The 27963-nt window shown below is 45.0% G+C and overlaps 1 protein-coding gene and 1 long non-coding RNA gene across 4 annotated transcripts in view; both read right to left on the bottom strand.

The window, feature by feature from the left end:
- Window positions 1–27963, bottom strand: part of CACNA1H (calcium voltage-gated channel subunit alpha1 H) — a 398455-nt gene that overhangs the window by 357822 nt on the left and 12670 nt on the right. The gene's annotated exons all lie outside the window — the stretch shown is intronic.
- LOC308573137 overlaps window positions 1–27963 on the bottom strand; it is a 58636-nt gene that overhangs the window by 30399 nt on the left and 274 nt on the right. The gene's annotated exons all lie outside the window — the stretch shown is intronic.

Here is a 27963-nt window from a genome sequence, read left to right as displayed (position 1 = left end):
AGAAATATAAGAACTATTTGAAGAGCAATTGTAATCAACAAATTACGCTAGTAGGACTACAAAAAGTTTTGTAAGGAAAAATATATGAAACATTGCAAAGTACAGAAAGAATAGAGATATTAGTTATGAGATTTAAATGCGATAGGGAAGTAAGAAATGTATATTAAGTGACTAGATTGGAAAATTTTCAGATGTGATTGATGGAAGTAGAAAAAATGGCATAAGATATGAAAGTATGTTTAATTACTGTTGAAAATGATATGTTGAAAAGTTAATAAAAATTTATATTAAAAAAAAGGATGTGCTAGGTTGAAGGACTCCCTTTTGCCTGCCCCCTGTTCGCAGACTTAGAAGCAGAGAAATATTTTTGTGGGTTCTCCTGTTCCTGTTTAACTGTGCCAACCCATCCCTGGTTCTTAAAACACTGGCTTTCTTTCCAAAAAAAGTCAACACCAGGCCACCATTTAGCATTCCTTTTATGAAAGCAAGCTTGGCGGGAAATGCCCCCCAGGAAGGAAGTCGTGTCCATGCTGTGCCATACAACAACTCTGTCAGAGTGGGGGGCGGAAATATATTGGTCTCTAGGTGGGGGGTATTCTGCGTGTGTTGGGAATCAGTATGTGTCCAGAACAGAACAAAGCCTTGCTCAGCCAACCAATTGGAGGGCAAATGTCTGTATTAGGAGAAATTAGCTGATCAATTTTCATGAGGGTTTTATTAAACAACAATAACAAATCAATAAATTGAAAACTGATGTGGAAATGTGAGGAACTGAATACCGGACAAATGAGAAACCAAAACTGACAGGCTCAACTATCCCTATCCCTGAGGAAAACAAAATGGTGGCCACTTCAGTTCTTGACAGATTTTGAAAGGAACTTCACCTCACCTCCCAAAATATGGCCAAAAAAAACCACAGCTGGTTTCAAGGGGGTGTGAAACAGCTGGAAAATAGTCCTTGACTCTTTGGTCCAGTCTTATTGGGCTTAGGATGTTATAGCAATCACCCCACCTCCCTAAAAACTAAAAATCTTTCTGGAACATTCCGTAACTTTGAGAAATAATGGAAGGCACAATGGGATGGTTTTAGTGTCCCTGCGCCGTTAAGGAAGCCTGCCCTTCTTATTCCTCTCTTCCAGAGCCCTGTGAGACTTTGTACTGTTAGTAGCTTCTCCATTCCGTGCGATGTCCCTCCATATCACAAAATGGTTTTTGGCTGCCAAGAAAGGGTGGCTGCAAAAGAGGCAGGAATCAAAGCGATGAAAACAATGTTTCAGAGAGCTTGTGTGCAGCCTCTTTGAAGAATGAAAATAGGGGGCGGGGAGAGAAGGTGGAAGAGGCAAGGAAATTGTCAGGTTGATAGAAGCAAGACTATTTATGGGACTGTGGTGCTTGAGTTGCGCACCTCTACAACATGCACATCCTTTCATCCATGCGCTGGAAGGAATTTCATCCTGTGCCTTACAGATCTCAGTGTGTTTTGATAAGAGACAGTTAAATGAACACCAGTGTAAACAAAAGTCACATTTTGTATGGATAAATGCTGTAAACGGTACATTAAATATACATTTCAACTCCACACACACACACACACACACACACACACACACACACACACACACCAAAAAACCCTGCTTGCCACATCGGACTTAATGATCGCAAATGTATATGGTGGCCCATCTCTGTTACTTGCCCCAGTGTGGCTGTTTCTGCCCAGCCAAATGTAATTTATGATCACGGCAGTGGTAAACGTTTACAGGATTAAACGGCAGAGGAAATGGCTCCCAAAGGTTGCAAAGAATCCTTATTTTCAGCCATGTTAAGATCTGGTTTCTATCAAACCAGAACCAGACTAGGAAATCAACTATTCAGATAGGCCTTGGATTGAGTCCACAAGTCACTCCCATGACGCTAGACGCTTGTGGGAATTATAGCCAACACTGAAGCACACCCGCCTTTGAAAACATTCCCAAATGTTTGATAAATAGCCGGCAAATGTTTGAGATCTGCATTTGAATTTATGATGATATCCATCAAAACTTGGTCATTTTCAGTAGTTGAGGTGCAATAGTATTTGACAGATGACACGCAATGGCATCTAAGATGACATGCAATGGCTTATAGAATTTGGCAGAACTGAGCCGACAGCTTGTACGATTCAATTTTTGACTTCTGCTAAAATCAGAGCCAATAAGAAGAGGGCAGCAAGTTGAAAGCATTTCAAGTCAGAGCCAACATTTACTGTGCATTGGGATTTTGAAGCTGAAGGAACTGAGCACAGTATGTTTAGTCTGCAGAAGAGAAGACAGAGGCTGCGGTGGTGGTGTTTGGATGTGATTGCATTCATTAAATACCTGCAGGGCTGTCACACAGTAGAGGACAAAGACATTTCCTCTCTTCCCCAGAAGGCAGGATTTAACACTAATGAGCTTAAGTTACAAAAGGAGATATTTGGGTTGAACAGTAGGGAAAACCTCTTGATGACATGAGCAGTTTCAGTCTGGAACCAATGACATCGAGGGGTGGTGGGCTCTCATTTGCTGGTGGCTGTCTGTCAGAGGAGACTCTATCCTCCCCCTGGGCAGGCAAGAAGCATAAACAAGGACACACTCCAGCCAGGCAAAAACACTAAAGGAGGGTACAGAGCAGGCTGGTGAGGGTAATGATAAAGGCAAAGGTTAAAGGACCCCTGACAGTTACCGGTAAGTCCAGCTACAGATGACTCTGGGGTTGCGATGCTCATCTTGCTTTACTGGCCAAGGGAGCTGGCGTTTGTCCGAAGTTTTTCTGGGTCATGTGGCCAGCATGACTAAGCCACTTCTGCCGAAACCAGAACAGCGCACAGAAACGCCATTTACCTTCCCGCCGGAGCGGTACCTATTTATCTACTTGCACTTTTGGGTGTGCTTTCAAACTGCTAGGTTGACAGGAGCTGCGACCGAGCAACGAGAGCTCACCCCGTCGCAGGGATTCGAACCACTGAACTTCTGATCAGCAAGCCCAAGAGGCTCAGTGGTTTAGACCCCAGCGCCACCCGCATCCCGAGGGGAATGGTATGGGGATAAATATTGTGGCTGGCAGAGATTTAGCCTGGTGAGAGTACCAGGAGCCAGAGACAGAGGTCTTAAGAGTTGCCCCATTCCTTCTTTGACCCCTTTCCCAGTTTGCCATTTAGCAGTACTCTTCTCCGTTGAGTCTTTCTTTCTTCTTCTGAAGCTGGGAAGTGATTTTTTAAGAGCAGGTTGCTAAAACGTTGCCCTCCAAATGCTTTTGGACTGCAACTCCCATCAGCCCCTGTTTTAAGATATTGGGAGCTTTTATTTCAGCACCCTCTTATTCACAAGAAGGAAATGTGATCCAACAGGCTGGATTTCATTTTAAAAAGCAAAACAAAACAACAGCCGTGCAAAAGTTTCTGAAGAAACAGAGGCTTCTAACACACAGTGGAACACAGGACATTAACACCAGGCAGGGACAGCTGGAACAAGGGGCACTTTGAAAAACAAACCACATGCGTTGGATTGGGGAAAACAAGTGTAGGATTTAACACACAAACAAGCATCAACAGATCCCAGAAGACCACCGGTCTCTTCACTTTTTAACAGAGCTTAAAAGTAAAAAAGGCTCTGGCTCTCTACTTAACTTCATGAGTTTGGGTTGATCAAACCTGCACACATCAATACAGTCATACCTCATGTTACATTTGCTTCATGATACGTGTTTTCAGGTTGCGTCCTGCGGTGACCAAGAAGTACCGGAAAGGTTTACTTCCGGGTTTCGCCGCTCACGCATGCGCAGAAGCGCTAAATTGCACTTTGCGCATGCGCACAAGCGCCAAAGTGCACTGCGTACCTGTGCAGATATGGCGCTTCAGGTTGTGGGCTTTTCATGTTGCGAACGGGCCTCAGGAACGGATCCCGTTCGCAACCAGAGGTACCACTGTATACGATAACAACTTGGGCTGTATAACCATTCTGTGGTAGGGCTGAATAGCAGGTGGGGGGGGGGGTTCTGCATGATTTTACCCCTGCCCAAGTCAAACCACAATGTCAACACCACCACCACCAGTAGAATAGGGACTCCCACAAAGCCTGGTGTTGCTCAATTTTCAGGGGTGGCCTGTCCTGTTTTGCTCCCTGAGCCAAAATGGGAATTGCTGTCTCATCCCCCCCTTCCCATCCCACCGCCATGCCCCGCACCCCACCATTTCTGCAGCCAGAATGCCCTGGTTCTAAGCCAGCCTTTCTCAACCCGTGGGTCCCCAGATGTTGTTGAACTACAACTCCAATCACCCCTAGCTAGCAAGGCCAGAGCTCAGGGATGATGGGAGTTGTAGTCCAACAACATCTGGGGACCCACAGGTTGAGAACCACTGCCCAAGTATCCCGGTTTTCCGGGGACAGTCCTGTATTTACAGAAGCCACCCCAGTTTCTGATTTGATCCCCAAATGTCCCACTTTCCCTTAGGATGTCCCTATTTTCATTGGAGAAATGTTGGAGGGTATGGAGTTATATGACCCCCAAGCCAAGGAGATAAGTAACTATATGACCTTTAGAAGACACCAGAAGGCAGCCCTGTACAGAGCTACCTTGGTTCTCAAACTTAAACTGTTCCAGAAGTCCGTTCTAAAACCAAAACGCTCCAAAACCAAGGCACAGCTTTCCCATAGAAAGTAAGGCAAAATGGATTAATCCGTTCCAGACTTTAAAAAACAACCTCGAAAACAGCAATTTAACATGAATTTTACTATCTAACGAGACCATTGATCCATAAAATGAAAGCAATAAACAATGTACTGTAGTCACACAATCAATCAGTCAATCAATCAATCAATCAATCAATCAGACAGTTGCATATGATGGTGATTACTGGGCTGTCAGGGCAAACTGTACTTGAATTGCTGGTTCTAAATGTGTTTTGATGTATTTTGATTGCTGTTTTAAGCTTGCTTTTAATTACTTTGTTTTTTTAATGTTTTTAAATGTTGTAAGCCAGCTTGAATCCCTAATTCGGGAGAAAGGCAGGATATAAATGTGTTCAATAAACTAACAAACCAACAAGCCTTACTCTCTGGCCTTTTGAGATACAGCACACATTCCAAACTTGCCGATCATAAACTTGTGGTCCGCTTTCCTTCTTGGCAAATTCAACCTCAGAAGGATTAGACCCAATAGCATTCCAGGTTTCGCAGGGGAATGACAGAGCTGGCTTAAGGGGACTTTCAAATCCAACTTCTGTTCACTTCTCAACGATAAGAAAAAAGAGAAAATGCGTAGCATCCTTTTATGATCCTGGATTTGCATTTAACAGAGGCTGTCCCTGGATGCAAAAAGGCTGGATGCTATGGGCTTTCTGAGTGCGCACCATTTCACAATCTGTCATCTGGAGATGAGCAAAATTAGATCTGGAATGGGTGTGCTTAATCTGTTGCCAAAAGCCAGGCTGACTGTTTCAAGAGCAATAAAACAGATTGTATTAAATGGGAGAAAATTGACATCTGCAACTACAGCTTGTCAAATTGCTGTGTGCGGAAATCAAATCCCCCTAAAACAGTGAACGGGATATTATTGCAACAGAGAATATACTGTTCCAGTGATTTCAAAATGCTAGGGAGTGAGGGCACAGGAACGCTCTGCAAGAAGTGATGAAGTCGCCTCAAGAAACTGAGTCCTTGTGTTGAATGCCTCTTCCTGCCCAGGGATGGGGAAGATTTGCACCTTCAGATATTGGCAGACTCCAACAACTATCAGTCCCAGCTAGCATGCCCAATGGCAAGCAAGGATGGGAATTGTGGCCCAGCAATAGCTGGGGGGCCACAGCTTCCCCATCTCTGGACTGGCTGATGCCCCAAATAATACTGTTCCCCAATTTATTGAAAGTTGGGCACACTTGCTTTCAGGATCTCCACTATACATTTAAAGCAGTATCATGCCACTTTAAACAGTCACGATTTCCCTGAGAGAATTATGGGAACTGTTGTTTGTTAAGGGTGCTAGAGCTGTTGGGAAATCTCTGTTTGTCTCACAGAACTGCAATTCCTAGAGTTTAATCCCTCTTCCCAGGGGACTCTGTGAGTTGTAACTCTCTGTGGGGGGATGGGAGTTTCCAAATAACTCTTAGCACCCTGTGTGGATAATGTCATTACAAAGTTTAGCCAATAGGAGGCACTGGACCTAGCCATAGCTTGGTGAGTGAGGAGCTTCTTGTTGCTGTTCTGTTCTTTCTTTGGGAGACAATAAAGTTCTTTCCTAACTTCTCAGCTGGTGTGTCGTCTAAACCTTCTGTGACATCATGCCTGCCATTTCCCCCTGAAAGCCACCCACATAAGTGTGTCATGCGTCTACAGAGATGGGGGAGGGTTTAAGCATTTTCTCTCCCTTTGCTGCTTTCCACTTACAATCACAGTTGATCTACTACCCCAATCATTGTTTTGCAGTTATTTATCTGAAATCTGGGTCCGTACCAGGGATGCAATGTAGATGTCTGAACATTTCAATTTCCCTCAGTTTTCTAATTTTCTTCAGCTAGTTCTGCACCTGTTTGTGAATTTGTTTTAATGCCTGTGTGAAAATATACACCACTGCACATTTCTCCTAATAGATCAATTCTTGCATGCCATTTCCTCGAATACAATGCCTTTCTATGCACTATTTTTACTAACAGAGGCATGTCTCTGCCCAGTTTCCGCTAATATACATGGTTTTGTACTCATCTTTTGGCTGGAGAACGGTATCAAAAACATTTCAATTTCAATGAGGAGGTTAAGGGGTGATATGATAGCCATGTTCAAATATATAAAAGGATGTCACATAGAGGAGGGAGAAAGGTTGTTTTCTGCTGCTCCAGAGAAGCGGACACGGAGCAATGGAGCCAAACTACAAGAAAGAAGATTCCACCTAAACATTAGGAAGAACTTCCTGACAGTAAGAGCTGTTCGACAGTGGAATTTGCTGCCAAGGAGTGTGGTGGAGTCTCCTCCTTTGGAGGTCTTTAAGCAGAGGCTTGACAACCATATGTCAGGAGTGCTCTGATGGTGTTTCCTGCTTGGCAGGGGGTTGGACTCGATGGCCCTTGTGGTCTCTTCCAACTCTATGATTCTATGATTCTATGATTCTATGATTCTATGATTGTTGTGTTTCAGATCATACTAAGATGGGCAGGTCATGTAGGCTTACCATACAATGCAAACTCCTCCCCCTTCCCCAATTTCCCCGAACCTCCAAGCTTGCCTTGGGGTTCAATTTTTGCTTATTGAGAACAAAAATTGACAGAAAGTCAATTGCAGCCAATGAGTCTATTTACTCCAGGGCTGTGTTATTCGCATCTATTGATTCCCCCCTCCACAGAAGTCGCTCCTCTTTATAGAAGGCTTTGATTTAAATGGAAAGGAGTTTAGCCTTCAGCAATAATCCTCTCAGGCTCATGAGGATCATTAAAGCAAAACTGCGTTGTACAGACAGACAGTTGCTTCTGGTTACCTTTTTAGGTTTAAATATTCCATTCATAGGGTACGCACGAAACCCATTCTCTAAGTTATGCTTATCAGCCACAGTGCATGTTGGCCAGCCATTACATCCCTGGTTCCATCCAGCACTGCTATTAATCCACTTACAAGGCACCAGAGACAAATAAACTCCAAGAGCTTAGAGCTGGAAAAAGAACTCTGGTGAACTTTACCAAGAGCAAATATCTTAAACCTAGAACAGGGTTCGTGTGGCTGTTCTGATAATGTTGGAAGTTTGATAGCAGGCGAGGGAACAAATGGAATGGTTGTTTTGGTGGTGGTGGTGGTGGGGAGATGACAACTAGCAAAATATTCCATCCCTTCATAACCACCCCACCCAACTTCCCCAATATTATACATGTTACAGGAACATCAGGTACTAGGGTTGCATTCACACATTACAGTTTATTCTGTTTTCATGACGTTTCCTTAATTGTTGTCTTCAACATTCTATCTGAGTTTTCACACAATGGAAAAGCCATTTCTGAAACTGTAGTGGAATATACCACACACTCCAACATTCCTCCAAAGTCCTATTCCATAACAATAATAATTTTATTATTCATACCCCGCCCACCTGACTGGGTTGGCCCAGGCACTCTAGGAGGTTTCCAACATAAATAAAAGCATAATAAAACATCAAACATCCACTGCTCCCTGAGCTGGTCTTTGGGGCTGGGGGGTGGGGTGGGTGAACTCGGGCTTCCCCCTCCAGCCCTGAGAAGATCTGGGAGAAGCAGACAGGCTGCACACAGCCTGTCCGCTGCTCCCTGAGCTGGGCGGGAGGGAAATAATATTTTTCCCCTTGATTTCCCCCTCTAAAAACTAGGTGCACCTTATGGTCAGGTGCGCCTTATGGAGCGAAAAATACGGTATATAGTTACTCATTACTTTGGCTAGGGGGTTACATAACTCCATACCCTCCAACAGTTCTCCGCTGAAAATAGGGACATCTTAGGGGAAAGTGGGACATTTCAGAATCAAATCCAAAACCAGGACAGTTTCTGTAAATCTGGGACTGTCCCTAGAAAATACAGTGGTACCTTGGGTTAAGCACTTAATTTGTTCCGGAAGTCCATTCTTAACCTGAAACTGTTCTTAACCTGAAGCACCACTTTAGCTAATGGGGCCTCCCGCTGCCACCACGCTGCCAAAGCACGATTTCTGTGGTTAACGGAGTCTGTAACCTAAAGCGTATGTAACCCGAGGTACCACTGTAGAGACATTTGGAGGGTCTGATATCGTGCAGGTTTAAGCACTCATTTCCATGTTACTTGAGGACATATTCTTTTTCCTCAGAAGCAATTAACATGGAAATGAACATGAGTGGTATCGCAGTGCTTTAAACATATGGTGTGATTTATGGTATTTTTATATGCAATGGCTGCAGCTCGGACTTTGGTGGCAAAGGGGTGGAAGGAAGAAGAAGTCCCGACAACAGATTGCCGTAACAAGCTACAAGAATTTGCTGAAATGGCACAGTTAACAAATAGCCTGAGAGGCAATTCAAAACAAAATTTTATGGAAAAGTGGGATAGATATAAGATATATGTTCAAAAATACAGAAAGGTTAGCTATCTATGCTAGCATTCAACTGACGTTGGAGAGAGACTGAGTTGAGAAATAAGACCAAGGGTACATATTGATATAGGAATGTGTTAGATAAAATGTAAAGAAATATACAATAATAAGAGTACATTCATTTGAAAAAAAAGGAATCTGCAACGGGATAGACAGGAAGTCCAAAGTGTTGGTATATATATGATTTTGGAATCTTTTTTGCCCTTTCCCCCCCTTTTTTTCTTTTAGTATATAAACTTTGTATACATGTTGAAAATTATAGTATAATAAGCCTTGTAATGCAATATGATAATGTTTACCAATGTAACACAAGAACTTTAATAAATAAATAAAATTCAAAAAACAAAAACAAAAAAATGATGTGATTTAGGCCTACACCTCCCATCAGCCTCAACCGGCATGACCAAAGGTCAGCCATTTTGCTTCCTGAGGCTAAGGACAAAATGGATTTCACATACTGTGGTCAAATGGGCTGATGGTTGCATCTGACTGCTAAACTGGAACTAGGACAGCAACCTTCGCCACACCTGAGGGCAGCAAGCTTAGTTTAGGGGGCGCTGTGCTAGCCATTATTCTTGTCCCTTTGAGCAGCCAATGCAAACAATTTAAATATCTCTTCAGCTTCCAGGCCCATGACCCTATTTAGGGAGCGTATCTGGAATCCTCCTCCTTCTGGATTCAGTTTTGTGGCAATTCCACGATGAGAGAATTGCTGCTTCTCATCTGCCCACCCAGGGGGGACTCCTAAGATCAAAAGCCTCTGGTGAGGAGAATTTTGCCATTTTAGGCCTTGTTCCTTGAACTGCTCGAGAGTCTTTCCTCCTCACTGGATCCTCTACCGAGTGGTCCTAACGTCTGACACCATGTTTAATGAAAGCCAGAGACTGCCGGAGATTAACCGTAACTCTTTTATTGCCTGAAAGTGGCTATAGAACAGCCCTAACAAGAGTCACTAACTTGGGCTTCAGGCCTCGTTCTGGTCTCCCTCACCATGCCATATAAAGGCACTGCCTGCTGATTCAGGATCACGTTTCGCCACACCGTCAGAGGGCTCAGAAGGAATGGTTGGGGGACTCGATTCCTGCAGCTACCCAACGCAGAACCTGCCACTCAGTGCTGTTGCTTCCCTATGCCTAATGGTAGGGCCAGTTCTGTCAACAGTAAAGGAACGGTGTGACTTGAAGTCCACACCATCTGTATAACTCAGGACTTGAGGAGACCTGGAGACCACATTCACACCTTGCATTTAAAGTGTTGTGATACCACTTTAATCAGTCATGGCTCCATGCTTGAGGTATAAGAATTTCAAGGTCTCAAATATAGACTATTCTTAAATGCACACCTATCTAAATATATGAACCATGTGTCTGAAATAGTACGGGAGAGCAATCCTGAAGCCATTTTGACTCTCCCAATGACCTCAATACACCTCTGCAGTAAGGGAGGCAAATGGGGAAAGCCTTCCCATTGTCTTTTTGCTTGCAAATCCTGTCTTAAGGACATATTTGTGCATGAATAGGATGAACCTGTGACCTGGATTCAGAAACTAAAGTATTAACCATCACAAAAGAATGGTCAGGCTGCCCAGGTAATGTAATCAGTGACCATTATTACGTATCCTGGCAGACAGGATTTCTGCCGTAGACCGCCTCCTTCTGTGATGTATGTATGATGTTTTTTGGGGTGATCTTGGGTTACAGGGTAGGCAATTTCAAAAGTCTATATAAGGGCTTGCACACCATTATTCAGGGTTCTCCTCCCTCCTGCGAATGGTGGGTGGGGACCTTGTTGCAACACTTCCTTTATTAAAGATCAGGCTTACTAGCTGCTTTGCTTCTCAATATTCTCTGGTTGGCCTCTGTTATTTTTTTCCTACCGATAGGGAACCACTTAAGGGCTCTATAGGAGCTCTGGAATACCCCATAAGTGAAAGGGAGCAGTTTTTCTTATAACATTGGGAACCCTCGTTTGTTAAGGGTGCTGAGGACTGTTAGGAAAGCCCTGTCCCCATTCCAGAACCACAATTCCCACCTGTGAAGCAGGAGTGGCAGAACTGTAGCTGTGGAAGGGGATTGGAGTTCTCCTAGAAACTTTTGGCTCCCAGAATTCTTTGGGGAATGCCAGGACTGTTTAAAGTGTTATCATAGTGCTTTAAATGTATGGTGTGGATGTGTCTCTGGGATCAGATCCCAGTTCAGTTATGAAGCTCGCTAGGTGGCCTTAACCCTATCTCAGCCAACCTCTCTCGTGGGTTTGCTGTCAAGAAAGAGAGAGAGAAGGTACCAGCTATAAATGCTCCTCTGACCTGCCAATCTTTTCTTCTATTTTTTTAATAACACACTTGAAGGAAAAACCCATCATAACCTTAAACAACAACCCACCGAAACAGAGTTTCTGAGTATTACAGCAAACACACAACAAATCCCACCCACAGGTCTCTATAAATAACCCTTGTGTAGGAGAACCTGCTTTGGCTGCAATAAGCTCACTTCACATCAACTCTGAGAAGCACCAACAGCCAGGTCCTAAAGCTAGAGAGGAACCTTTGGTCCTCTATATTGCTGAACCTCAAATCCTATCATTCCTGGACATCGGCTCTGCCTGCTGGGGCTCATGGGAATTCAGCAATATCTGAAGGCCCCACACTTGTCCTTAAAGGTTGCTTGGGCAAACGGAGGGAGATCTCTAAGACATCCTAAAGTTGTTTGAAGTGAAGAGCTGTAAGATTGGAAACCAGTAACCACAATCATGTTGCCATCGCATCTGGGAGGTCCCACTGGTGTCCAGGGCTGACCATCACACCACACCTGTCCCAGAGGGTGGTTTGGTGTGCTCTTCCCAGGAGGGATCTCCCCTACCTGATTCCAACGAGTCTGCCCCTGCGGCTTGATGTGGGTAGAAACTGTCTCTCATGCCTTGTTACACTGTTTCTATGGGGATATATGCTCGGTATTTATTACCCCTGCTATGCAAAAATCTCTAAATGAATCTGAACTTCAATGTCTAAAATCCCTGGTAGAGGACAAGGATCCTGAGATCACATTAGGGGTAGCCAAATTCTGTGTGATTGCTATAAAACTTAGGGAACGTGCTGTGGTATCATAATGATTAAGGCCTTAAATGATAATTTTAGGTTATATGTTAGTGACTAAGTTTTAATTTATATATTTTTTAACTGTTGCTATATCTGTATTGTCCCTGTTATACTTAATTGCAAATTTAAATGTATCCCTATCGTGTTTTATGACTTCCTTGATTTTGTAGGTGGGCTGGAACTGGTCTGTGACTGAAATAATAAAAATTTATTCAATTCACTACCTGATTCCAAGTACAGTGGTACCTCGGGTTACAGACGCTTCAGGTTACAGACGCTTCAGGTTACAGACTCCACTAACCCATAAATAGTATCTCAGGTTAAGAACTTTGCTTCAGGATGAGAACAGAAATCGCACAGCAGTGGCGCGGCGGCAGTGGGAGGCCCAATTAGCTAAAGTGGTACCTCAGGTTAAGAACAGTTTCAGGTTAAGAACAGACCTCCAGAAGTTCTTAACCCAAGGTACCACTGTAGCTGTTATACAAGAGTGGGGAACCATGGGCCAAATATAGCCCTCCAGGTTTCTTTGTCTGGTCAGTGGGAATTTCTCCAGGTTATACCTCCATGAATGCTTCTGCCTGGCTGGAATTTGTCACTGAGCTTTGATAATGTGCTTGTCTGGGAGGAGGACAGAGAGCTGTGGGTTAGCCTCTGTAGAAAATAACCAACTCTACAAAAGTGAAATTTACACTTGCTGCTCTGCCCCCTTTTGCCTTTGGCCCCTCCCACCACTATGTCATGGACTGGTTTGATGTGGTGGAATGGTGGGAGGTACCAGCTGGGGGATTCCCAAGAGAAGAAGGCTCAGAGCCCAGGGAGTGGTGTTGGGACAACGATGAATGGTCAGAGGGAGAAGACTGGGAGGAGCCGGTGTCAGAAGCTGAAGAGGTGACAGGGCTTAGTGAGTGGGGAGAGCCTGTGGCAGAGAGAAGTCCAGAATCAGAGGAAGAAGCTGAAGCAGGAGAGGAGGGAGGCCAAGAGGCAGAGATGTATCTATGTATCTGGCTGTTGACGAGTCACAGGTGTCTCTCCATCCTGCTGTGACCAGCCCACCTCCCCACGGGTCTCCCAGAACCAGAAGAGGCATGAAAAGGGCAGAGGAGAGGTTGGCTTCACTCGGGCGCAGTCTCCAATTGCTTCAGAAAAGCCCTAGAGAGGAAGGAACTGCAGGGAGATGGGAACTTTCAGTCTTGGCAACTGAACCATGGGGCAAGATTTACCGGGGCTGAACTGCTGTGTTCATTAGGCTAGACACTATGCCAAGTCTGTGCAGATGGCGTTCTTGCTAATAAAGAGTTAACTCCAACTTGGAGGATGTGATTTACTACCAGCTCACTTCTGTCACACTAGCATGTGGCCCCTGGACCATGGCACAGAAGGTAATGTGGCCCCTGGGCTGAAAAACATCCCCTACTCCCGTTGTTATGCTGCAAAATTATGAAAGGAAGGAAAAGCTGTGATGGAATGGTTTGTTTCACAATAACCTGGCTGCCATGGACACAGCTGAACCAATGTGACTTTTTGTACACAACAGAAGCCTTTTATCATCTAACTTGTTTGTAGGTAATATGTGGCAACTGCCACCAGCTTTTCAATTCTTTATATAAACCACGCCCCCCATAGGGGAGATGTGATGTGCGTTTCATTTTGCAATGAAAAAGTTCGCTGCAATGGCAGTTCCATCCCAGGAAACATCAATCTAAAAAGAAAAATTCACAATAAGAACAGAAGTTACACTTAATTCGCAACTTGGGATTCAGAAGATGAATTAAAAGCAATATGGATGGAGGTATCAGCTGCTGGGAACAGGCACCGGGAAAGGGCTATTGCTTCCTCAGGGCTTCTGTTTGGACACGGCGCAGAAAACATGCGATTTTGTGAGTAGGAACGAAATGATGTGTCAGCTTCAGGTCTCTCTGTTTCTCATTTCCCAGACTTTAAATCTGGTTCACTACATTGCATTCCCCTCCCCTCCCCCCCGCCCCCCCAAATCCTCATAAAAATTCATCAGTGGTTTAGTGAGAATTTCTCCTAATCAACACAATTTCATATGCAGTTTTGACTTGTGCATTTCCCCTAGCCATTTCCCCTAATACAATGCATGTCTGTATGTCATTGTCACTAACACCTTCATTTTATGCACACCTCCCCCTAACATATGCATCTTGGGGGGGGGGCAGTGTTGTATATTGGTTGGCATTGCAAAATACCACGCGGAGCGGATTCCAAAGGATTAGCTGTGTTTTGGTTTGCAGGTTGTTTTCAGAAAGTGAGAATTTGATCGATTCGGCTTTAAATGCATACTGAACCACATTTATCCCTCAATCCCCAGTTGTGTGTGTGTGTGTGTGCTTATATAAATAAATAAATACTTCAAATAGCAGCCATAGGCAAGGGGAGGCTGGCCAGGAATCCTACTTCACAAACAACAGTCTTCTATCGGAAAGGTTGCCCTCTCTGTCTCTAGGTTGAAGACAAAAGCATCCCAAAGAAAGGAAAGTATCATCAGCGGCCTTGAAGTTGCCCATCAGGAGTTAGCCAATGTATTGCAGCCAGAGCGAGCGGCCAGCTCACCTGGTCACAGCCTTCTGCATGAAATCAAGACATAATGTACTGTACTTTTCCGTGTTCTTTTCTCTAAATGATGCTAAAAAGTGGGTGTTGCCTTATACATGGGTAGTGCATACGGCAGAGTTTTGATTGGTCGCTGTCAGTGGCTATTGGGCGTGTTATTGGCAGATTTCATGACGCGTACTGGTGAGTGATTTTCGGCAACCCCCCCCCCGCCAAAAAAAGCTCACCAACTCTGGGCGACAGGGGCAGAACAAGGTGGGTGTGGACTGCCCCAGGTGTCATCACCAAGGGGGGTGACATTCTCCGCATCGGCCGCCCACGACTCCCACCTACCGTGAGCCGTTGAGGGAAGGGGGGGAACTGTGCCAATTTGCCGCTTTGACAGCCCCACACTCCCTGGCTGCTGGAGAGGACGGGAAGGAGGCAGGCGAGCAAACAAACAAACAAGCGAAGGGGGGAGGGAAGGATAGAAGCTCCCTAAACTCAGGAGCCAAACCCTGTAACCCCAAGAAAAGCTCAGCAACTTTGGCAACCCTCCTCCCGAAAAAGCTGAAGAACTTTGGTCAATCCTTCCCTTAAAAAAAGCTGAACAACTCCTGGCAATGACAATGGGTAGATCACAGCCAGTCTTTTTATACTGTGAGTGATTGCAGTCACTTAGGAGTCCAACTAGATTTCAGTTTTCCGCATCGGGTACCACCTGACCTTGCTACGCCACTGCTGGGCAAACCTCTGCAGAAAAGCTCAACAACTCTGTGCCATCTCCCCCCATTTCCTAAATTTGAGTCCCCCAAAATAGGGGGAGTCTTATACATGGGGGTGTCTTATAGACAAAAAAGTACAGTATTTCCATTCAAATTATAGTGTGGTGTAGTGGTTAAGAGCGGTAGACTCGTAATCTGGGGAACCGGGTTCACGTCTCCGCTCCTCCACATGCAGCTGCTGGGCGACCTTGGGCTAGTCACACTTCTCTGAAGTCTCTCAGCCTCACTCACCTCACAGAGTGTTGGGAGGCGGGTGGCGCTGTGGGTTAAACCACAGAGCCTAGGACTTGCCAATCAGAAGGTCGGCAGTTCGAATCCCCACAACGGGGTGAGCTCCCGTTGCTTGGTCCATGTTCCTGCCAACCTAGCAGTTCGAAAGCATGTCAAAGTGCAAGGAGATAAATAGGTACCGCTCTGGTGGGGAGGTAAACGGTGTTTCCGTGTGCTGCTCTGGTTCACCAGAAGCGGCTTAGTCATGCTGGCCACATGACCCGGAAGCTGTACGCCGGCTCCCTCGGCCAATAAAGCGAGATGAGTGCCGCAACCCCAGAGTCGGCCACAACTGGACCTAATGGTCAATTTTTTCCAAACTGGCTCATGCAATTTTTATGCAAATTCAAGTCCTTTTGGGGAGGGGATGCATAGCTGGGCACTGTGTGTGTGAGAGAGCTAATAAGGATCAGAAATGGATTCAGGAAGGAGGTCTTTCCTACCATGTCTCTCAGAGGGACCTTGCCTTTTACAGCAAAAAAATAATTTTTTGTTTTGGTGCTGGATTTTAACTGGTGGGGCAGAGGAGGAAACGGTTAACCCCTTCCCCAAATGCTTTCATAATCACCCTTCCCCTACACTAAGAAACAAAGCTGGTATTAAAAATTAAAAATGAAGCACACAGAACTAAATTACACATTGGGTTTGATCCAACGTCGGTCTTACGCAGAGTAGACCCTTTGAAATCAATGGGTAAAGGAACATAAAAGAAGGAGAAGATTTTTTTGTTTGTTTGTCTGATACTTTTATGATGCATTTTGAAAAGTAATTGATTGTAATGCACTATGAGGCAGCTTTAAGGAATGAAGGGGAAGCTAGAAATATTTTAAATTAAATAAATGACTTACATAATGGGTATGTCTTACCTAAGACCACATAGGTGAGCAAAACTTAGATACACCAATTGAGGGGGGGGGGAATTGATTCCATTTGCATTTAAATGTGACCCTCCCTCATCCGCATTTTCCCAAAACACTCCACGAAACAAAATGCAGCCAACCTTTAAAATTCAAAATTCTTTGAATTTTGTATTGCAATTTTCCAGTTGAGTCATGTGTGCAAAAATGCATAGGGATAAATCTATTCACGAAAACAGCATTCATGAAAATAGCAAAAATGCATTTGATTAGTGGAAACAGCTTTGCAAAAATGTGCCCATACACATTCATACAAAAATGGGTGCCTTTTAAGAAATTTGCACTGAAAGGATGAAATTTCACAGCTTTAAAAACAACATCACAATAACTCACAAACTGCTATGGAAATGTGGATAACTGAATTCAAGAGAGAAACTGAAATTTACCTATTTGTCAGCCAATAGAAAGCAATGTGTGGTATTATTATTATTATTATTATTATTATTATTATTATTATTAGGAGCTCTGCTGGTTCATCACTGCAGCAGACATCTTCCATTGCCCTCATCCTGTGTCATTAAAGTTCCCCAAGTTTTAAAAATGGGGAATATTAGCTTTCCAAGTCTCTGTGGTTTCTCAGACATATCCAAGGAGTGCATGTCTCTCCCATGCGTGTTCGGAATGCTTGACCTTCGACCCTGGCAGTAAATTGATCAGCTGGGCACCTGTCCACCCCAGGAACATGCAGAAGCTTTTTTTAGAGGACTATAAATGTGGGGGCAACCCTTCCCTCGTCAACTGCCTTTACTCAGCCCTGTAAGAACCCAGCCCAAGCCCCGGACATCTGTTTGGAAAACGCCCACCTGCTGCAGGTCACGGATATTCGCTGCCGCCTATAAATACTTAAGAGCCCGTCAGGCGGCTTTCAAAGCTAGCGTGGCTTCAGCTGGAAAGCCTTTCCTCCGGGGAGGGGAATGTTTCCACTTGGTACTGATGAAACACAGCTCCAGGTTTTGCAGGAGGGAAACCAGGCAATGGCTGTTAGCCGCAACGGCTAGGTGCAGAACTGGATTTAGATGAAGAGAAGCCCTAGGCTATTCCATTTGTGAGCCCCCCCCCAATCCCCCCAGCCTCACGACTAGAAGAAAATGGAAGAGGGTCATAAACAAAATTGAGTGAAGCGAAGGGTGATGACGGGTGTTTGAAATTCTGCAATTTGCAAATCTGCTCCACTTCCCAGTGGGGAGGAGTTGCAGTGGACCACATGGCCACCCACTCCCCACCGGGGGCAGAGGACTCTGTCCCCCGTTGCCTGGGGGATCCCGGCCACGTCAGAGCCCAGCCAGCCAACCCGCTGGCCATGGGGGGGGCGTGGCCGGGGCCGTTTAAATGGAGGAGTGAGCCAGAGGGTATTCCGTTAAAGGAATCTGGGGGTGTTGATCTAGTCTGAAGCCCGGCTGGGGGCTAGGGCCTTGACACGACCCCGACGGGAACACCAGGGGGAGCTTGAGTTGGTTCGCATCGACAGGGCTCCTCCTACCGGTGGCTTACCCTTACTGGGACTTCCTGCACAATGGGCAGGAGTCAGATATAGTCAGGTCCAATCAATGCCTAAGCCAATACCGCTCACATTCTGTAATTTCAATAAAGTTGTGGCCAAAATTTGCCCAATAACATAAACTTAATATCCGTGTCCTTGTGTGAGTTATTTCCAACGAGGGAGTGGCTGTGGGGTTTTGACACACAATTCCTCCTCTAAAGGACATCAGAAAACCTCATCAAAATTTGTTTGTCTCAGTTTGTCACTTTCAGTGTACAGAACGTTCAGTGCGGACAACCTCTCTTGCGACATGGTGGCCCTGAATTCATTTTTAATTCTTTTGAGTCTTGAAAAACTCCTCTCTCCCGAGCAGTTAGTGACCATAAAGCTAAGAAATAGCCACAAGATTGCTTCCACATTAGGAAAGGCCATTTGAATTTTTCCTTGCATATAATTTGATAAAGGTCTGTATGAAACAGAAAGTGCTCTGCTGTAAGCCGATGGCTTTATCTCACATGAAAGTGCAAAGTTCAATAAGTCAGTGTTTCCCAACCTTTTTTGGGCAAAGGCACACTTGTTTCATGAAAAAAATCTCGAGGCACACCACCATTACAGCCCCGTGACGTCAGCGCGCAGCGTCACGCCGGGAGGGACGCACGAAAGTGTAAGTTTCATTTTTCCCCCCTCCCCCTTGCCTTCCTTCTGTGCCAACCGCCAAAAAGCCAAGAAAAAAGCCAAGACTTTAGGGCAGCAGGTCGACACGGAAGAAGCTCCTACCTAAGGACAGGTGCGACGGCCGTGTCCTCTTCTGCCACACTTGGCAGCCCTGCCTCACGGTCGTGACTCCCACCCTGATTTCTCCCCGCAGGTCGAGCAGCACAGGCAGCCCAATGTGTCCAGCCCAGACACAAGCCCCGCTTCCCCACTCTAGATCCTGAATGCGACCAAGTGCTCTGGACTCCCGAGCAGGGTGGGAAAGAGGACTCGCATCTGGTAGCCTCCGGGCTCCTCGCCTGCTCGAGGGATGGCATTGCAGGCAAGCTGCCGGCCGTCGCCATCGCCGCCCCCTCATGCGAGTGGACCTGCCCGGAGTGGTGGGCCGGGGGAGGCTCGCTCTCTGTGGGGATGTGGCCCGCACGCGTGGCCCCGCTTCCTCCTGCCCAGGGCTGAGCTCCTTACCCGCGATCTCGGTCTCGCGCACGCGGATCCCACTTATTCCGAAGCTCGCGCCACTAGCCGGGGCTCTCACACCATGCCAGGGCGAGGCGGCGCGGCCCACTGACGTCATCGCGGCTCGCCCCCGCCCTCGACTTCCCTGTTCCCTCCCCTCCCTCGGGTCACCGTGGTTACCGAGGACTGCAAGCTGCTCGGGCGAGCGTTGGGCATTAAGTGGGAGAAGGAAAATTAAAATTAAAACTCGCCTGAAGGCCGCCTCTCCAGATATGAAGCTATCTTTCGAATTTTTTAATTTTTCCCGCGGCACACCAGGCAACGTCTCACGGCACACTAGTGTGCCGCGGAACACCGGTTGGGAAACACTGCAATAAGTTTCAGGTCAACATCTTCTGGGTGTGCTTCCATCAACAGTTCAACACCTTGCTGAATTTATCAGAATAGCAAGAATGGAAAACAATTGTGCAACACCACTGTACGCAGTACAGTGGTACCTCGGGTTAAGTACTTAATTCCTTCCCGTGGTCCGTTCTTAATCTGAAACTGTTCTTAACCTGAAGCACCACTTTAGTTAATGGGGCCTCCTGCTACCATGGCCCCGCAGGAGCCTGACTTCTGTTCTTATCCTAAAGCAAAGTTCTTAACCTGAAGCACTATTTCTGGGTTAGCAGAGTGTGTAACTTGAAGCATATGTAACCTGAGGCGTATGTAACCCGAGGTACCACTGTACTTCTTTTTAAATTGGCTTCAAGTGCATCTAATATAGGAATAAAGGATTTTATTCTAAACTTATCTCTTGAAGAAAGTGCATCTAAGGCCCTAGGCTTCAGATTACTTAGCCTATACATAAATCTGGCACTGGCTAGGTGGAACCTCCATGGGCAGTCACAGTGCCCTTATGAATTAGGGCAGCCATGTTTTAAGAGAGGGCATTCCTCTGCTCCCAGCACTTGGCAGAGAAGTATTTGCTGTGATTCAAGGGCTGTCCATTCCAGGAACAGTTTAAAAATAATGAACCCTGAGAAAGGACAGCCGACTGGAGCAATCACACAGCTCATCCAGTCACAGTCTTCCCCACTGTGGTGTGGGAAGATTATTTACCTCTTTATCACATTTATAACACACTTTTTCCTCCAAGGAGCTCAAGGTGCTATACATAATTCTCTTCCTGTTTTAAGCTCACAACAACCCTGTGAGGTGAACCCTAGTGCAGGCAGTTCCCCCACAGGGGTCACCAAGCTGAGGGAGTGCAGAATAATAACAAATAAATAAGGAATTATTGTAAAAATAAGAAATCTCCAGGTGGGCGAGACTGCCTTTAATAACCACAAAATTATTAAGAAGACTTTGCACGCAGCTTGCAAGCTTCAGCCCAGCAGGAGCTGGCTGCAAATTATAGCACAGACACTCTGGGTGGGGACATTCTCCCAATTAACTTCCATCTCCAGGGCCTGCTCTATGGCATCACTAAGGTCCTTCCCCTTTAAACTTTAAACTGTCATATAGTTCCTCAAAGAATTGTATGGGAATTGTAGTTTGCTACGGGAGCTGAGAGATGTTAGAAGACCCTGATCTCCTTCACAGTGTCCTTTGCAAGTCAAATCCCTCTTCCCAGGGAACTTTGGGAATTGTAGTTCTGTGCTGGGAATAGGAATCTCCTAGCTACCTACTCTCAGCATTCTTAGCAAACTACATCTCCCATGATTCTTTGGGTGAAGCCATGCCTGTTTAATGTTCTATACTGCTGCTTTAAATGTATGGTGCAGATTGCACCTTAAGTTAGGAATAAATCCTTCTGGAATATTTCACTGGGGAAACATTTTTACAAGCTCAGGCTGTTAGGTATTTAATGATGGTAAGATTTGGTTTAGTCTGCTTTAAATCTGGCCATTTTGCAACTTTCCTAGACAACCCCAGTTATGTCAAAATGGAAGGAAGAAAAAACACACAGAGACATAGAAAACCTGCAGCAAGATTCACAGATTTCTGAATATATAGGTGCAGATCCCACCCCCAACCCCCCGATTGTAAATATTTAAAGTTCATGATTTATGGAGGAAGCGAGAAGACAGAGTTCCTTCCTGCCAAATATATCACGAGCTAATTGCCAGCTAAATAAGAAATTTATTTTGTTTTTTAAAAAAGGAAGAGAGGAGGGAAAGAAAGAAGGGAGATGCCATTTGTAGTAAACCTTTCATCTGGAAATATACGCTTGAGCAGATATTTTATTTATTTAAAACGTTTTTTATCCCACTCTTCAGCCAAAAAAAAGAGGCCCCTAGAGCAGCTTACAAGTCACTAAACAAAAGAGGTCAGGCCCTGTTCTCTCAGACATGACACAAGACATTAGAAGGACACGACACAAAAGGAAAATGGATTGGGAGGGAGGAGGAAATATGTAAACTCAGATTCAATGGTAAAACAGCAGGTGGGAAACAAGCAGGCATTTACTACATCCCCGCCCCCCCCCCCCGAAACATCAGTCCAGTAATATAAGTAGGGCACCACATTACATTCCTATTGCAATTTAACACTTTATACCGGGCATCCCCAAACTCGGCCCTCCAGCTGTTTTGGGACTACAACTCCCATCATCCCTAGCTAACAGGACCAGTGGTCAGGGATGATGGGAATTGTAGTCCCAAAACAGCTGGAGGGCCGAGTTGGGGGGGTGCCTGCTTTACACATTCTTCTTATGTTTGTCCCTCTGTCGCCTCTTGCCAGGTTGAATAATATATTGTAAGTTTCTCAGGGCAGAGAACTTTCCTCTGGGGCCTTTGTGCAGCAGTCTACACATTGAAGACACCAAAGGACTGAAATAACATTTTTTTCGGTATTGGGTTTGATGAATCTGTCCATTTGGGTTTCTTTAGGTTTCTCTTATTTCCCGTCTTGTTCAGGTCATCAGATTTCTGCATCCATTTGCCATTTTTGAAAAATACAAAACAAGTCCTCATGAAAACCAACCAGAATTTTAGTGCATTCCCCCCCAATAAGCACATGTTTGCAATCAATTTCCCCTATCATAATACATTCCTGCATTGCAACGGAGTTGGACTAGATGACCCTTAGGATCCCTTCCAGCCCTGCACTTCTATGCTTCTATGATCTGCATGTCGTTTTCACTCACACATGCATGTTATGCAAACATTTTTGGGTTGGGCAACTGCATTGCAAAATTCAGGGAATTGCAAATGTCACAGGATGGCTTCGTTCCGGGAGTTAGCATATCGTTTCGAGAAGCGCAAATTGCGGGGGTTCACACAAAATTGCAAAAAGAACCAAATTCAGAACATCGGAATCAGGCCAATGGCCTAAATAGTCCAGCCTCCTGTTCTCACAGTGGCCAGCCGGATACCTGTAGGAAACCTGCAATCAGGATTCGAACACAGGACCCCTCTCTCCTCCTGTGGTTCGCACCAACTGGCATTCTGAATCATAGCTGCCTCTGGCAAATGTCACCCTTTGCCCTATTTGGGAAAGTTGGCCTGGAGAACTTCCCCTCCCAAAACAAGTATTTCAGATGCATAGAGTTCAAATAGCCCATTTCCAACATGGTCTTCGTAGATGTCCGTTCCTGTCCCACAAAACTGCTGTCGGTGTTTCAGTGCAAAGAAGCTTTTCCCATCCCTCCCAACCTGGGAAGCACAGCAATATAGCCTGAATGCACCGACTGCTAACCGCATTGCAAATCTGACAGATCTCTCCCCCCCCCCCGAAATCCCCATGTCCTCCGACTCCCAAAGACAGGTGCTCTCCGAATCCTCCTGACTCTTGTTCCCTCGCGCCCTCCGCACCCACCCCTCTCCGTCTCGCCACCCGTCTTTCCATCTCGCCGCTTTTCAAAGTGCCACAGAAATGCTTTGGCGGCATTCCTTCCAAAGCCATCTGCCCTTTCGCCAGAGGCAATTTTGGAAAAGCACGCAGTCCCTTTTATTTATTTATTTTAATTCAGCTGATTGTGCAAAAATAAACAAATAAGCGTCTCTCCTTTGCTGGGAAGCAGAATCTTCTGATTTTTTTTTTAAAACCACCACATTTATTATTATTATTATTATTATTATTATTATTATTATTATTATTAGCCTCAGTAGATAAAGTGCAAACATGGAAAATGACTTCTCCAGCTGGCCAGCTATCCCAGCTCAGATACTGGTGGTGGTGATTATTTGTTATACAGTGGTACCTTGGTTTTCAAACACCGTAAACCTGGAAATAAATGCTTCGGTTTTCAAACTTGCCTCAGAAGTCGAACATGAAACGCGGCTTCCGTATTAAGTTTTCCGTATTGAGGCTTCTGTGCTGAGTTTTTGGTTTTCGAAACTCAAACGGACTTCCGGAACGGATTACGTTTGAAAACTGAGGTACCACTGTATTTTAAAAGAACAGAGGCATGGTTTTAGCCTTCTTGGAAATCAGATTGGTCGCTCACCCTTTTAGTCCCCAGACTCTGTAAACTAAACACTTTTTATCTGTTGAGGGTTCCACTACTGGGCGATCTGTTGAGGTTTGCATGCTAACCGTGGGTCAAGAGGAATCAGAAGTTTGGGGGGTTCCCCCTTACTCTCACACCCTTCTTTCTCCTCTCTCTCTCTCTCTCTCTCTCTCTCTCTCTCTTTCTCTTTCTACACCCCCTTCTCCCCTTTTCTCTCAGTCTTTGCATCCCTGCCCAGTGGCAGAGCAAGCCAATTGGTCATCTGGGGTGGCGTGTGTGCCCTGAGCCCAGGGGCAGAGCAGCCACTCGCGGGGGCGGAGTGAGCCTAGGCAGGATGCTCTGTAGGGCCTCCAAGGAGTCTGCCTGCCTCCTCCCACTACTGGGGGGAAGGCAGTGGTTGGACAGTTTGGGACAGCGTGGAGCCTGTGGGCCCCCTAGCCACCGCGTCACTCCCAGGAGAGACGCGTGGCTCAGGCGCGCTGCAAGCCCCGCGGTGAATGCTGCCCACCATTTTGTCACCCCCATCAGTGGTGAGATCCAGGGCGGACCGCCCCCATCGCACCCCCTTCCTCCGCCCAATCACATGGTCTCCCTCACTTCTCTCCCACTCCTCTGTCCTCTGAGCCCTCTCATCTCTGGCAGCTTTCAGCAGGTGGGATCCAGAACCATCGCTGTTTCCAACCATCCAGCTAGTAGCCATGAGTAGACTTTGGGTAGCCAATGTGGCCTTCCGTACACAAACTTATATTATGCATTATTCCATACACAAGCTTATATTAGGTATTCCATACATAAACTATTATATTATATTATATTATATTATATTATATTATATTATATTATATTATATTATATTATATTATATTATATTATATCCCATCACACAGCCTCTGCATATGGAAGAAGAATATTACTGTTTTTAAAATTTGTACACCACCCTTCATATGAAGATCACAGGGCGTATCACAACATAAAAATACAAAATGAGAGCAAAAAATACGTAGTAGGAACAAAACCATTATCTCCCCTCCCACAAACACATTTAAAAGGGCATTGACTGTTAATCAGACCAAAAAACATGTTTGTCTGGCACCTAAAGATATGTAATGAAGGCTATTATTATTAGATAGGAGTGTTCTTAAAGGGAGCTGGGAGAGGGTAGGGGACAGATGATGATGATGATGATGATGATGATGATGATGATGATGATGATGATGATTTGCCTCCCTTTACATTTATATGCCCCTTCCTTCATTTAAACATTGCTTTAAAAATAAAGGGCAGCTTGCCCTCTGAAAGCCGGCTGCAATTTGACTATCTACATATAAATCAGCATAGGCATATTTTATGCAAATATGCAGCACGAGCCCTTTTAAGGACTTAGCAATGCCCTTAAAAGAAGCAGAAAGAAAGCTAGCTGGCAGATATAGAGAGAACCCTGTTTCTAGTTGGTTGGAAGAGAGGATTGCAGCAGGTCAATCACCTTTCCTTACCCCTTGCAGGAGAAGCTGCATTTATCAAAAACGGCTTGTTACAAATTAGAGGGTCTCTGCTGTTCTCCTTTCCACCCGCTTCCACCCCAATGAGCATGGATGCATCTATAGCAGCCAGGGATTCCAGGTCTAGAATTCTGTTTTTTTAAAATGATATTTATTAAAGTTTCAGAAAAAATTACAAAAATAAGAAAAAGAAAAAAAGAAAAGAAAAAATACAAAATACAGAAAAATAAAAACAATTAAAAACAAATCAATCTTTCCATAGCTTGTCCTTCATTTACTTGTTTCCCTGACCTCCTCACACCTCCCTTTTTTGTATTCCAGTTCAATTAGTTAATTCAGCAAATCCTTTCCCTCTTTGATTTTATCTTAATCTTTTATCTTAATATATTATAACTTTAGATTATCACCTGTTAACAATCCATTTTTACATATTCCTTTATAACATTGCTACTAAAATCCACTTAACTTCAATCCAACATCATTCTAACATTCATTAATTTTGCAGTGTTTCTGTAAATAGTTTTAAAATTTCTTCCAATCTTCTTCCACCGACTCTTCTCCCTGGTCTCGGATTCTGCCAGTAATTTCTGCCAATTCCATATAGTCCATCACCTTCATTTGCCATTCCAGGTCTAGAATTCCAGTTCCATGATTTCTGGACCACCACACTCCACTTCAGGTTTTCTTGACCGCCACACTGGGATGCAAAACCACACTGCAAGGAAGCAGGTGGGGCTGTCTTGTTAGGGGGGGGGGAAGGGGCAGAGAGTGGGGTTGCAGCTGTTCTGGAAGCCGCTGATCTGGAATCCAGGCCATGGGTGCGGAAACTGTGCCCTGGAAGAATGCTTGCATCCCATTTCGGGATTTTAAAGCATGCTTTCCCCCAGGAAGGCTGTGCCTTAGAACCAAAACGCATACCCTCAAACATTTCCCCCCCAATGAAAATACGGAAATTCTGTTGTACAGTGGTACCTCTGGTTACGTACTTAATTCATTCCAGAGATCCGTTCTTAACCTGAAACTGTTCTTAACCTGAAGCACCACTTTAGCTAATGGGGCCTCCTGCTGCTGCCGCATCACTGCCGCACGATTTCTGTTCTCACCCTGAAGCAAAGTTCTTAACCTGAGGTACTATTTCTGGGTTAGCAGAGTCTGTAACCTGAAGTGTATGTAACCTGAAGCGTATGTAACCCGAGGTACCACTGTACATCAGGAAACTTCTCTCACATTTGATCTCACCGCAGAAATAGCCGTCATGTACACATGCACAACAGTGTACTTTGAGCCAATTACAACCTCTCCGCCTCACCTGTCATTAATTGATTGATTGATTGATTGATTGATTGAATTTATATAGCCATAGATCTCAAGGCAGTTCCTACCTCACAGGATTGTTGTAAATAAATGTATGATGGAAGGGATCATGCTCAACACCTTCCAGAGATAAATGGAACAAAATACAATTTTTGTGGCAAGCTGCCTTGAGTCCCTGCCAGAGAAAAAGGTGAAATACTAATACGTACTAATACTAGAAACTGTGAGAATGGTTAGGAACACAGCAGAGAGTAAATCCTATTAAACTCAGTGGGACTTCTGAACAAAAATGCTTAGGACTGGTGTGTAAGGCTGCACAGTCTTTGCCCAGTGACCTGGAGTAAGCACCATTGAATACAGTAGGACTTACTTCTGAGTAGAGAGTGTAGGGCTCAATTTGCAATAAAGGAATAAATGCCCCACATGTTTCCTAACAAATGTCTGGCTGCGGAATCATGGCACTGAAAGAATTAAAAGTGGACTGGTGGTATTTTCCTTCAAAATCTTTAGAAGGCGTTTTGTAGGCCAGCATCAACATTTTCCTTCCTTTGGGGCAGGAATTTTATTTGCAGTAGAAACAGGACCCTGTTTTTATACCTACACACCCACCTCTGTTAATTGTTCTCTGAGAGGTGGAAAGGAAGGAAAAAGGAAAAGCGGGAAGTTCTAGGATCAGATCAGAAACTGGGAGGGCTTCTGTAATTCTAGGACTGTCACTGGGAAATCAGGAAACATGGAGGGTATGAAGATGTGACCATCACTGTGGCAAAAAGGGGCATGGTCCTTTATCCTTCCAAAATTCAGGCTGTGAATGCCAATCTTTTCAGACATCCCATAACTAATGTGAGAAAGGGGGTGGAGAAATGCTCTTATGTTGGAAAGGTTGTAACATTCGGGACGTTTGGGTTTAGAGAAAGGTGAGTCAGAGGTGGCCTGAGATCCTATATGGTGTGGGCACAGAGAAGCTTTTAGCTGACTAAACATTTGGAAGAATTTTCCGATAATAAGAGCGGTTCAACAGTGGAACAAACTACCTCAGAAGAAGGGAGTTTTTCCTTTGTCAGAGGTTTTAAAACAGAGGTTGGTTGGCCATCTGTTGGGATTCTTTAGCTGTGATTCCTGCATTGCATGGTGCCTCCGAAAAATTCTACACATCACTTGGGAAGACAGGCGAACTAATGCCAGTGTACTGGAAGACACCAAGATCACCAGTGTCAAAGCAATGATTCTTCAACATCAACTTCGTTGGACTGGTCATGTTGTGCGGATGCCTGATGATCGTCTTCCAAAGCAACTACTCTATTCCGAACTTAAAAATGGAAAGCGTAATGCTGGTGGTCAACAAAAGAGGTTTAAA

This window comes from Podarcis bocagei (assembly GCF_964188305.1).
Source record: "Podarcis bocagei genome assembly, chromosome: 14".
Classification (NCBI taxonomy): Eukaryota; Metazoa; Chordata; class Lepidosauria; order Squamata; family Lacertidae; genus Podarcis; species Podarcis bocagei.
This window is presented reverse-complemented; position numbering and strand designations above follow the sequence as displayed.